Source organism: Littorina saxatilis, linkage group LG3, assembly GCF_037325665.1.
Source record: "Littorina saxatilis isolate snail1 linkage group LG3, US_GU_Lsax_2.0, whole genome shotgun sequence".
In the NCBI taxonomy this organism is placed as follows: domain Eukaryota; kingdom Metazoa; phylum Mollusca; class Gastropoda; order Littorinimorpha; family Littorinidae; genus Littorina; species Littorina saxatilis.
The window spans coordinates 40,703,331-40,715,936 of record NC_090247.1 but is presented as its reverse complement, the minus strand read 5'-3'; the positions used below and the strand labels follow the sequence as shown (position 1 = coordinate 40,715,936).

The window sequence follows — 12,606 nt, the reverse complement described above, 5'->3', positions numbered from 1 at the left end:
ACACACACACACACACACACACACACACACACACACACAAGCCGTATATATATATATATATATATATATATATATATATATATATATATAGATATGAGACAGTGACAAAAGGTCAGGTGTCATGTCTACTGTCCCGAATGACACACGATTGCTGACATTTCACCATTGCCAAAAGAATAAACAAATAAGAAATAGGTAGAAAATGAATGTGAAAACTGACTTTGATTGTTGATCAGTATGTTCTATACCACTAACAAATAATCTACTTACACATAGCTGTTTGGCAAATGTATGTTGCATGGGACACACTGACATGAAAGTGGAAGATGTTTTTCCCTCTAGAGAAACTACATATCAAGTTACACTTTTTGTGCTCTTCCATTCCAGTTGGCAATCAATTGTTAACGCATGTTATTAGAAAAAATAGAACGAAAACAGATTAGATAGAATGAAAAATGTACTGGTGATGTCATTTGGGACATACTGACATGAAAACGGCACCTTTTGTCATTGTCTCATATATATATATCGATAGATATTTGGATTAAAAACAATCTCTGAAAATTAAGAATATAAAAATTATGATCAAAATTAAATTTCCGAAATCGATTTAAAAACAATTTCATCTTATTCCTTGTTGGTTCCTTGTTCCAAAAACATATAGATACTAGATGATTACCCGCTTCGCCGGGTATCGGCTTCGCCGGGAAGAAGTAGAGCCGAATACAATTTTCAGATTTTTAATGACCAAAGTCATTAATTAATTTTTAAGCTACCAAGCTGAAATGCAATACCGAAGTCCGGCCTTCGTTGAAGATTGCTTTACAAAAAATTCAATCAATTTGATTGAAAAATGAGGGTGTGACAGTGCCGCCTCAACTTTTACAAAAAGCCGGATATGACGTCATCAAAAGTATTTATCGAAAAAAAAGAAAAAACTGTCCGGGGATATCATTCCCAGGAACTCTCATGTCAAATTTCATAAAGATCGGTCCAGTAGTTTGGTCTGAATCGCTCTACACACACACGCACAGACAGACAGACAGACAGACAGCTAGTACAGACACACACACACACACACACACACACACACACACACACACACACACACACACACACACACACACACACACACACACACCACGACCCTCGTCTCGATTCCCTGTCTATGTTAAAACATTTAGTAAATGTAAAAATCGATTTCCCCTCCAGAGAAGGAAAACAAAGGCCCGAAGGGAAGTAACTCATTTTACCTGAGTTCAGGATGTTTAGTGAGATCATTGTGTATCAGTGACATCATTTTGTGCATTCAGACAGAGTTGCACGCGATCTGCACGCGCCATGATGACTGACACCTGCCCGTCTGTCGTCTGCCAAGAACTGCGGAGCTCGTGAAAGATAAACGTGTGGATTTCATGTTTTCTTTCAGTCGCTCTCGCCTTTGACGCATCTTTTGGCATCATCGGCATGGCGTGATGATAGAAGGGTATCAAGGACTGAGTGTGTGTGTGTGTGTGGGGGGGGATGTGTGTGTGTGTGTGTGTGTGTGCGTGTGTGTTTGTGTGTGTGTGTATGTGTGCGCATACGTGCGTGCGTTCGTGCGTACACGAGGTGACGGTTTGAACATGACTTGCGTGATCTGCGAAATTGGAGCCGGGAGGGATAAGGAAGATGAAGGAGAGGAGGAATTAGTAAATGGGTGCATACGTCATTTTTCTCCATCGTCCTTTTAAACTAAACAGCTGTCTTTCTTGTGAAGTGAGGATGTTGATTTGCACTTTTACGATCACGCGTTTTCAGAGCTTAGCTTGTTACGCTTTTGGAAATGTTTCAAAATCTTCACCTACCCATGATTTGGACCCAGAAGACCAACTGCTTCTATGTCGGAAATTAATAAGTAAGGGGTTTAACCGTTGATGAACGCAGACGACGATTTGGCTCGTGCTCTGCGAAGTTTAAACTGTAACAACGTCCACAATCGTTGTCAAACTCGCTCATGAGGGATATAATATCGCTGTTTGAGAAGATTAAGTTCATCGATCATTTAACTACGATTCCTGGCATTTTCAGAATTGCATGCATGGGTTGACTTTTAAAGCATGTGCGCCGCACCCGATTTGTCCGTCATTGGCAGTATAGCATATCTTTAGCCGCGACTGTCCAACTTTTCCATCCTTACCGTCGGATACGGGCAGAGAGTGTCACACTCGATTACCTCTTAACGGACCGAAAGCAAACTCTGTTGCAACGTTTTAGCTAAACTTGCACTGACGGCGAGTTTGCGGCAAGACTGAGGGTAAATCTGCCACAAGGTAGATAAGATTGCCGCAGGATTTATTTTGGTGGATTTTAAAAGAGGGCTGGGTATGTGTATTTATTGCTCGCGCTCGGTTACGGATTCTGTTCTTCAGATCCATCAAAGAAGACAGCTTTCAGTGATATGACTACCGGCACGGTTGGCCTAGTGGTAAGGCGTCCGCCCCGTGATCGGGAGGTCGTGGGTTCGAACCCCGGCCGGGTCATACCTAAGACTTTAAAATTGGCAATCTAGTGGCTGCTCCGCCTGTCGTCTGGCATTATGGGGTTAGTGCTAGGACTGGTTGGTCCGGTGTCAGAATAATGTGACTGGGTGAGACATGAAGCCTGTGCTGCGACTTCTGTCTTGTGTGGGGCGCACGTTATATGTCAAAGCAGCACCGCCCTGATATGGCCCTTCGTGGTCGGCTGGGCGTTAAGCAAACAAACAAAGTGATATGACTGAGGCACCGAGTGTTGGTGCGACGTGGATGTATTTTTCTCTTGTGGGGGGTTGCAAGAGAGAGAGAGAGAGAGACAGAGACAGAGACAGAGACAGAGAGAGAGAGAGAGAGAGTGTGTGTGTGTGTGTGTGTGTGTGTGTGTGTTTTCGGCATGTCTGCATTCGGTAGGGTTGGGAAGCCCCATGCGCTTTCAGTTGTAAGAACTATACATTTATTTTATTAAAAAGTGATCAGAAGTGCCCGTCCCTATAAGTATGAGCTGTGGCCTGTCTTTCTCCATTCGCTCAATATAGTGTGTCTTCTCCTGTGTACCCCTTTTCTCACCCTTGCCCTTAAAGCTCCTTGTCTACATTTTTATACCGAAATCGCCATTTGACTATTAAAATGCAGAGTCTATTATCTACAATTATCAACAATACACCCCCTTTCGATCAGGAAAGACGAAGCCAGTGTAGCCGTTTGAAAATTCATTGTAGTATTCCAGCGTAGGACTCATAGTAGGGGAAGGGCCCCTAATATGGACCACTTTTTGTTTATTGCTGATAAGTAGCTTGTTTTCTTGCGAAAAAGTTTCATTTTGAGGTTGGTAGTCCTTCTCTCTTAGTTTAACCGTTAGGCATAATTAGAGTGAAATAGCTTTGATAAACATTCAGCAAAAATTAAATACAGAAAAAAATCACAAATGGTCCATATTAGGAGCCTGGGCGCCCAATATGGACCAGTGAAGCGGCCTTCACAAATCACTTCAAAATAACATGATACAACTTAGTGTGCAAGTCAGACAAATTCAAATATGCTTTAGATTTAGCTGTTTCGGGTTGATGAGAGCATTATTTGAAGCACACCAGGAAACTGAAGAAGCTTATCAAAAACAGAGTGAAAATAAGTGAAATTATCAACTTCCACACAAAAAAAGACTATTTGTTATATTTTTTTGAAATCTCGAGGGCTAGTTATAGGTTATTTTCAGCAAGCTTCTTAATGAATTAATTAAAATTGCCTTTAGCTTTTATTTTCTTCGATTTGTTGAAGGTGGTCCATATTAGGGGACTCACACATACTTTGAGGTTTTGCTATTATTTTTTGTTTGAAGTAAAAAAAAACCGGGGTACACACTGCTAAAATGTAACAAATACGGTCTTAGCTGTCATATATAGCCATTTTTGTGTGATAAAAGCTTTGGCTGTGGACAGAAACGAGTCCGTTTTAGGCGGCAAATTTAGAGTGAACGCTGCCAAAAGTCCAAAAAAGCGAAAAAGTCTAACGGTTTTGAGGTTTGTGTTTCTGCAACTGTTTTGACATGTGCAACTTATCCAGAGAGGGTGAATAAAGCGAATGGAATTGTTTTGAGCGCTCTAGCGCCGTTAGTTTGTCAGAACCGGAGGTGGTCCATATTAGGAGCCGGTCCATATTAGGAGCCTTTCCCCTAGGATATCCTTATTTGGAAAATGCCAAGCGCAAAACTCCTCTCAAATCCCGTGCATTTCGTGCGTTTAAAAAAAAGCGTGGACAGCGCTCCAGTGTAAAACTGTTGCTGCACTTGTTTGGGCGTGGCTATAAGCATAGTGACATGAATTTGATTGGTCAGTATTTTTAGGCAAAGCACATGTTCTCAGCAAACAGAAAACAAAATATTGGAAGCGTGAGTCACGCTACCCAAAAATAAAATCTTTTTTTACATATATTTTTTTTCTATAACTTTTTTCCCCATGGTTCATTCATCATCTGACATAACTTTTTAGCGAAATCTAACCATAAGATTATTGAAAAAAAGCAAAAATGTAGACGACCACCTTTAAGACTTACCTATTTAAGATAGTATTTTAAAAAATGACGCTTTTGAAATATATCTGCAGTTTGTTCATTTTCCCAAAATGTCGTTTGATCGATATCCTTCCTACTTCATTTTCTGAACTGTTTTTCTCTTTTGTGTACATTTCCATTGCTCATTTATTGTTGTGGTTTTTCACAGTTTGTTTTCCTTTCTTTTAGCATTGCTTCAGTTTTGTTGCCTGGGTCCGGTAATATGTAGCTAGTCATCGGTCGGCTGACCGTGAAACTGACGGTGGGTCGACGTTGAACCGCAAAAGTCAGTAATATGAGCGCGAACAACTGCCGGTCCAACTGAAAACAGTCGCCCGACTGCGGTTGGGCTTACGGGCACCTTTTTCGGTCGATCGACCGCAGTGTCTCTACTTGTTTTAACTTTCTGAGCGTGTTTTTAATCCAAACATATCATATCTATATGTTTTTAGAATCAGGAACCGACAAGGAATAAGATGAAAGTGTTTTTAAATTGATTCCGATAATTTAATTTTGATAATAATTTTTTTATATTTAATTTTTAGAGCTTGTTTTTAATTCAAATATAACATATTTATATGTTTTTGGAATCAGCAAATGATGGAGAATAAGATGAACGTAAATTTGGATCGTTTTCTAAAAACAATATTTTTTTTACATTTTTCAGATTTTTAATGATCAAATTTTCTCACCCTGTCCTTTACCACCCAAAAAAAAAATAAAAAATTTGAGTTTGGAAAAAAAAAGTTTAGGGTCGGCGCCGAAATTTAGATACCGGTACCGCCAAAACAGGACCGATGTTTACATCGGAAGTTGTAATGTTCTAAAAATACCACTGAGCGGCTGACTGTCTAGTCAGCCGACTGTCAGTGCTACCGCGCTGCACATATTACCCGTCAAAACACGGCCGGTCAGCAGACTGCAGTCAACTGACTTGACAGTCAGTCGACTGTGGTTGCTCGACCGTCCAAAATACGCTGTTCATATTACCGGCCCCTGGTCTTTTGCAATATTCGTGAGTTTTTGTGTACGCGAGAGACACTTTGGTCAGGCGATCAGTGTTGTTTGGTTTAAACCGCGAAGGTTGAGAGCAAAAGCTGCTTGATGGCAGTGCATAAGCGTGGAAGCTGGGAGATCTCGCGAATTATTCTGGGCTCTTTGAGGTCAAGTTGACTGTAACAAGGAAAAGAAGATTTTTCTTTAAAAAGTCGCTGCTTTCTTCGTTTAGCGCTTCAAATATCTCAACTAGCTTGAAGTTTAACAGTGATGTTCGTTTGAACATGTTTTTGGCATTCTTGTGATGTTCATCAAATGCATGTTCGTCTTGCAAGTAATGAGTTAACGGACTAATTGCTGGCGTGTAGACGATGCAAGCAGACGGAAATGAGGGTGTAGTTAACTTAAGGGTGACTTGGTGCAAGTCCTTCGTGTTTTTCATCTAGGCTGTGAGCCGCCGTACGCACACTTAGACATAGCTCAGCGTCACCAAAGATATTCTAAATCTACGCTAATATGAGACGAGGGTATTTAGGGAGGGAGAGTAGGTGCGGAGCGGTTTTCATGGGGGCACAGAAAAGTAAGTAGCACCGGTTTACTTGAGTGACGCATGCAAGTGGCAAGCTCTATTTTTACCGTGCTATGGTAGGGCGCTGATAGTGCCCTAGAATTAGCGTACCGTTATCAATAATGCTTTTGGTGTCATCTCCTGGCACTCCGTAACTGTCTTGATACCAACTTCACCTCCGAGGCAGAGACTAAAGGGTGTACTGGCAAGACTGAAGCACCAATGACATCTCTCAGTGCCAGCACTGAAGACTTGCAACTGGTCATTTATTGAAAAATCTTTGAGCAAATTTAACTTTGGAAATGACATGAAACGATGGATTTTTACTTTTTATTGCAAAATTAAGTCCTGTGTTTCAGTCAATGGTCGGTATTCAGCATGGTTTAATGTAGGTCGAGGCACCCGGCAAGGGGATCCGCTGTCACCTTATCTATTTTTGATTTGTGCTGAAATATTGTCTCTTATGGTACGCCAGAACAAAAAGATTGGTGGTATGAATATTCTTGGCGAAAATATTTTATTGTCACAATTCGCTGATGATACCAGTCTGTTTCTTGATGGTACAGAGCAATCTTTTTGCGAAAGTATAAAAGTGTTACAACATTTTGCTTCACTGTCAGGTCTGAGAATGAACTATGATAAAACAATTGTAGTTTGGTTAGGACCTTTAAAGTTTAGCAAAAGAAGATTTTTGCCTGATATGAATTTTACCTGGAACCCGGATAATTTTAAAGCACTTGGCGTTATTTTTTCGGTGAATATATCTGAGGTTGTTTTTCTTAACTATAGAAATAAGTTAAAGGAAATTCAAAAACTTCTGAATTCATGGACCAGAAGGAACCTGACACCTTTTGGTAAAATAACAGTCCTAAAAACCTTGGCTATTTCCAAATTGACACATTTGTTTACTAATTTACCTGATCCAGACGAACAGTTTATGATGGAGTTAAATAATATGTTTTTCAAATTTCTTTGGGATGGAAAAAGAGATAAAATTAAAAGAAGTACGGTCACCCAACCCTATGAAGATGGAGGATTAAAGATGGTTGACGTGAAAAGTTTTCTGTCATCTCTAAAAATCGTTTGGTTAAAAAGAGTTGATGGCCTTACTGGATTAATATCAAGATTATTGTTTAAAGCATGTCCATCTGTTACAACAATTAATATGAGAGGAGAGGAATTTGCAAATGTTTTGATGCAGAGAATGGAAAACCCGTTTTGGACCAATGTTTTTAAACATTATAAGAAACTACATGGAAAATGTGACCCTATAACCTTTAACGATTTTGTATCAGAATGTTTACATTATAATGTTAATATTCGGAGAGATAAAAAGACAGTGTACATTCAAAATTGGATCGACAATGGAATAGCTCAGATTGGTCATATTTTGGGACAAAATGGATACTTATCCTATAATGCGTTTAAAATCAAATATCCAAATGTGCGAGGCGATTTTGTATTGTATCAAGGTGTAATCCAGGCTGTTAAGAAATATCAGAGAAAAATCGGCTTAGAATTTGATAAACATTTCATTATGACAGAGCCCATTGTGTGGAAATGTATTTGTAAAGGTAAGACACAACTTATTTACAAAAAACTGATTGAACATACTACGGTCCCAAAATGTATCGAAAAATGGTCTGAATCTTTAGACTGTTTGTTAGATAAGAAGGCTATTTTTCAACATGTTTTTAAAACAACAAAAGACACTTGTCTGAGATGGTTCCAGTACCGATTATTGTACAGAATTTTGCCCACAGAAAGGTTTCTATTTTTGCGAAAAATTGTGGATACGTCATTGTGTACATTTTGTGGTAGAAATGAAGAAACCCTTTTACATATGTTTTGGGAGTGTGATAAAGTGCAGACTTTTTGGATAGAATTTGTAAATTGGCTAAAGGCGAACTGCACCCATTGCAACAATTTAAAACTGTCTAAAGAACTGGTTCTTCTTGGAGTGGCGAACAATGTAGTCACCGATAAAGCTTTTGATGTGTTATTAATCTGTGCCAAACACCATGTATATATTTCCAAAATGAACAAAAAGACCCCTCACTTTCAGACATTTAGTAGAAACTTTAAGCAAAGATTTATTTGTGAAAAGTATAACGCAGTTGTGAATAATACAGTAGATAAATTCTACAAGGATTGGCGCCTGTATATGCACGTTTTGATGTAACCCTTAGGTTTTTTCGTTCCTAAAACCTTTTGATAATGCGACCACCAAACCACTGAACATCCCCCCCTCCCCATTCCATCCTCCCACCCCATGTATGTTGTAATTGTCCAAGTGTGTTTTTCTGTTATATGATTCTGTCCTTTTGGTTAGGTGATGTCCTGTAATGTACAGCATATACATGTAAAAAAAAATGTACAAAAAGAGAATAAAAAAAAAATAAAAAAAAGAAGACTTGCAACTGCACGATGCACGCAACGTCCCTGTTCCCATCCGTCCGATGGAGTTACCGAGATGGATGTCCTGTTCATGTTGAATCTGGTTTGGCTTGGCTTGTTGCCACGGTGCTTGACGCTTGGCCCCGTTTCCAAGTTGACATAACTACATACACAATGAGCGGGACCATTGCTCGATTGACCTTTATGAAGCGCAGCCAAAATAATTTAAAAATTAAATTAAAAATAAAATAAAAAGAGAGAGAACTTAAGGAAGTCGTGTCGCTGGAAGATGTATCGTCACACGAACTTGCAGATGTATTTTGTTTGGCGTCGGCAATCTGCAAAACATAATGAAATTCTTTAATTCTTTTTCACGGCAGGGGAAATATGACGCCGGGAACTGCTTGAAACTTTGGACATTTGCCGAGAGTCTTGGAGCCATTTCGGCAAATTGATTTTGCCGAAGAAAACAACTCATCGTAGCATCCCTTGTACCAGACGCGCTTCATGGGGTTTGCTGCTAGTTTGAACGCACATGCACTGCACGACTCTCCCTCGAAAGAGAGACATGAACAATTTCATTGTATTGCGCATTGTCTGTTCTTTTTTCATGGAATATGTCAAAAGGCTACTTCCTGGCAGGGGCAGACCCGGTTAACAACCTTGTGGCCACTAATTCACAGCCGGACGGCGGGACGCGTAGTGGCGAATTGAACCCTCGCCATCGCCACGCCTGTTCGCATTGGGCCTCAGGTTTCATTTCCTTCCTTATTGTCAGGCGTGTCAACTGCAAGTGATGTGGAAGTTTACTTCCCCACTCGCAGCTTCATGCAATTGCAGGTTCCGTAGCTGGGTGTGGTGTAAATTAGAACAGCTTACCAATCGCAGGTGATCTTCATGCTTATTTCCCCACTCGCACGTTTTGGAACACTCGGTGCAGCGCTGCCGAACACGGAAAGCCAGTCAGTTTCCGTTTCCTGTTCAGACTGGCTGGTGGCACTTGGAGGCCTTCACAAAACTTGCGTTCAATTATGGCCGTCCACATAGGGCAGACTAACTGGGGATGCGAACCGAGAGAGAATGAGAGAGAGAGAGAGAGAGAGAGAGAGAGAGAGAGAGAGAGAGAGAGAGAGAGAGAGAGAGAGAGAGAGAGAGAGAGAGAGAGAGAGAGAGAGAGAGAGAATTGAATTTGAATTGAACTTTATTTATCAAGGATTAAGATTTAAGGCTACGCCTTTTCTTACAATCTGTCCTTGGGACGCACAGACACACAATGATAAAATTGAAAAATTAAAAATTAAAACGTTAAAAAGTTTACCAACCAAAAGAGGTCAGAAAACTTCAGCACGTGATGATAAAGATGACGACTGATGACGACTGATGACGACTGATGATGATGATGATGATGATGATGATGATGATGATGATGATGATGATGATGATTAAGATGAGGCATGAAGAGCATACATATGTGGTTATTCATATACTATGCAAGTAATTATAAGTACAAGCTGGTAGCAATCGAACATGTAGCAATAGTAGAGAGAGAGAGAGAGAGAGGGAGAGAGAGAGGGAGAGAGAGAGAGAGAGAGAGAGAGGGGGGGGGAGAGAGAGAGAGGGGGAGGCTGAGGGAGGGAGAGAGAGAGAAAGAGAGAGAGGGAGGCTGAGGGAGGGAGAGAGAGAGAAAGAGAGAGAGGGAGGCTGAGGGAGGGAGAGAGAGAGAGGGAGAGGGAGGCTGAGGGAGAGGGAAAGAGAGAGAGAGAGAGAGAGAGAGAGAGAGAGAGAGAGAGAGAGAGAGAGAGAGAGAGAACGAGCGAGCGAACGAACGAACGAACGAACGAAAGGATGGAGATTTTAGTCTTACAATCTGTCCCTGCTAAACTAAGACATAAAAATAAAGACAATAAAAGGACAATTGTCAATCGCAATCATACAGTATTACTAATTACAACATTACCTATACGAATACATAATGCATGATAGAACATTGAAATGTACATGTATGTCAATATAATACAAAGGAAAAGAAAAGTCGACTCGCACACACACGCGCGCCGCATGCCTGCAATCACGTTCGCACTCAATACAACACACACACACTCACACACACACACACACACACACACACACACACGCATATGCGCACACACACACACAGACATATGCGCACGCTCACACACATACACACACAGACACACACGGACACACACACACACACGCACACACACACACACACACACACAACAACAACAACCTCATCATCATCATCATCATGATCATCGTCGACATCATTATCATCATCAACAAAATATATAGAGGTTAGTGATAGCAGAGAGAAAGAGAGAGAGGGCAGGCAGGCAGGCAGGCAGGCAGTTGGTTGTTGGTTTTCATAAAGCCCTTCAACGTTCAACATAATTATTTGGCTATTTCTGACCGATTCTGTTTTGTTTCCTTTCTCAGCCTTTATGGTGGTCTCCGTGATTGAAACTATTTACACTGGGCAGCTCTTTGAAAGTAAAGCAAAGTATGTTCTAAAAGGCTCATTTCTCTTCACACTTGTTACTTTAAATCTTCTAAAACTCTTGATCTCATTTAAACAGTTTAAAATCGTGTAGGGGGGGGGGGGGGGGGGTGGATGGGGGGCCTCCCGGAATAAAACCTTCAGAGTTTCTGCAATGTAGTTTTTGTCACAAATATCTTTTACGCCCGCACACGCAGACAGAAAGACAGACGGACAGGCAGAAAGTGTCTTTGGCCTGGAGCATTTGTACTTTTCTACTGCAGGGTCATGCACAAAAACTGCATGTCAATGTGTATTTCAAAACTCCTCAGCCGTTTTACCTTGATATGGGGGCATTGCCTTACCCTCATGCATACACCGCAGGCCTGGTGCCCCCGAGACATTGTAACGGTATCACAATTCTTTCCCCGCACACATAGATTTCTCCCCTGATTACTTTTGCAGTCTCAGACTGCTATTTATATCCTGGTTGAACAGACCGATTGCTGTGAACCGTGTGCATAATTGGTTGTTAGGCTTTATTTTGAGAATATCGGTCACTGAGGAGATGATAAAAATAAGTACTCAGCTTGTATTGTAAAAAAAGAGGGGGGAGGGGGGGGGGGTGACTGTAAGATCACCGAATTCTGCCACGATCGATGTTGTGAAAATGTTTCAGCTGTTGATGTACTACTGCTTCTGCTGCCACTGTTGATACTTCTACAGTTATATATGCCCCTCTACAAAAGATCGTACACAGCGTGTTTTCTTGCTGCCAAAGTTAGTCAAAGGTCTGACAAACAATCAGTTCATACTTCAACATCCCGCACTCGGCAAAGGAAGAGCGGGTTGCATGTACCCAGGTAGACACTGAGGTCGGAAGTTATCAGGGTAGGCGTCAGGCCGCCACACGCCATTTAGATCAATCACCTGTTAGTCGCAACGCACCGAGTACCCAAACCTTTGAGATTGTGTGTGTGCAACAGCTGTGTAACTTACTGGTAGCACGTGCATCACGCTGTTTCAACACTTCACTGCTGTGATGATAATAACGAGCAAGAATCTTCAACTGTCAAAGTTTGAGGGAATGACTTGATTCATTCCATCAAGTCAGCAGTCATGACTCGGAAAACTTGGCAAATATTATGGTAATTTTGCCGCCATTTCTGCCCCGATGGTGAGATCATGGTGACCCTGACGTGGATTAAGTCATTTTGTGAGTGCTTAGCTCCGAAGTGTGACCATTGCAAATTTACTAGAAGAGTTTCTGATTGATGGATCATTTTTAACGAGACTGGCCAGGTCGATCTCGCGCGGTCTCGTGAACATCAGCGGTCGAAATTGGTTTATCAGAGCTCCAAAGGCACTCTCGACGGGATGCATGCTTGAAGTTCCCAATTAGTATAGTGCGCCTTCTCAGTTGGGCGCAAGGCTGACGCGATAGTGACTTTACAGTCCGTGCTGAAAGAATTCCATGGAACTAGGTCAGTGTATGTAATATATGTCGTGCCGAGCTCACGAAATTGCCGAATTCGCGGAATCGGCAACATTTTTACCCATTTCGCGTAATCGCCAAAACGCTT

The 12,606-nt window shown here is 41.2% G+C and overlaps 1 protein-coding gene across 2 annotated transcripts in view; it reads left to right on the top strand.

Moving 5' to 3' along the window:
- Positions 1 to 12,606, top strand: part of LOC138962366 (ras-related and estrogen-regulated growth inhibitor-like) — a 102,324-nt gene that overhangs the window by 71,093 nt on the left and 18,625 nt on the right. Inside the window, exon 1 of one of the 2 annotated variants that reach the window (XM_070334165.1) lies at positions 1,347 to 1,486. The exons of the other annotated variant lie outside the window; for it this stretch is intronic. The gene's annotated coding sequence lies outside the window, so the exon portion shown is untranslated. Of the gene's footprint in view, positions 1 to 1,346; positions 1,487 to 12,606 lie in introns of those variants that run through there. 2 annotated transcript variants of the gene reach the window in all.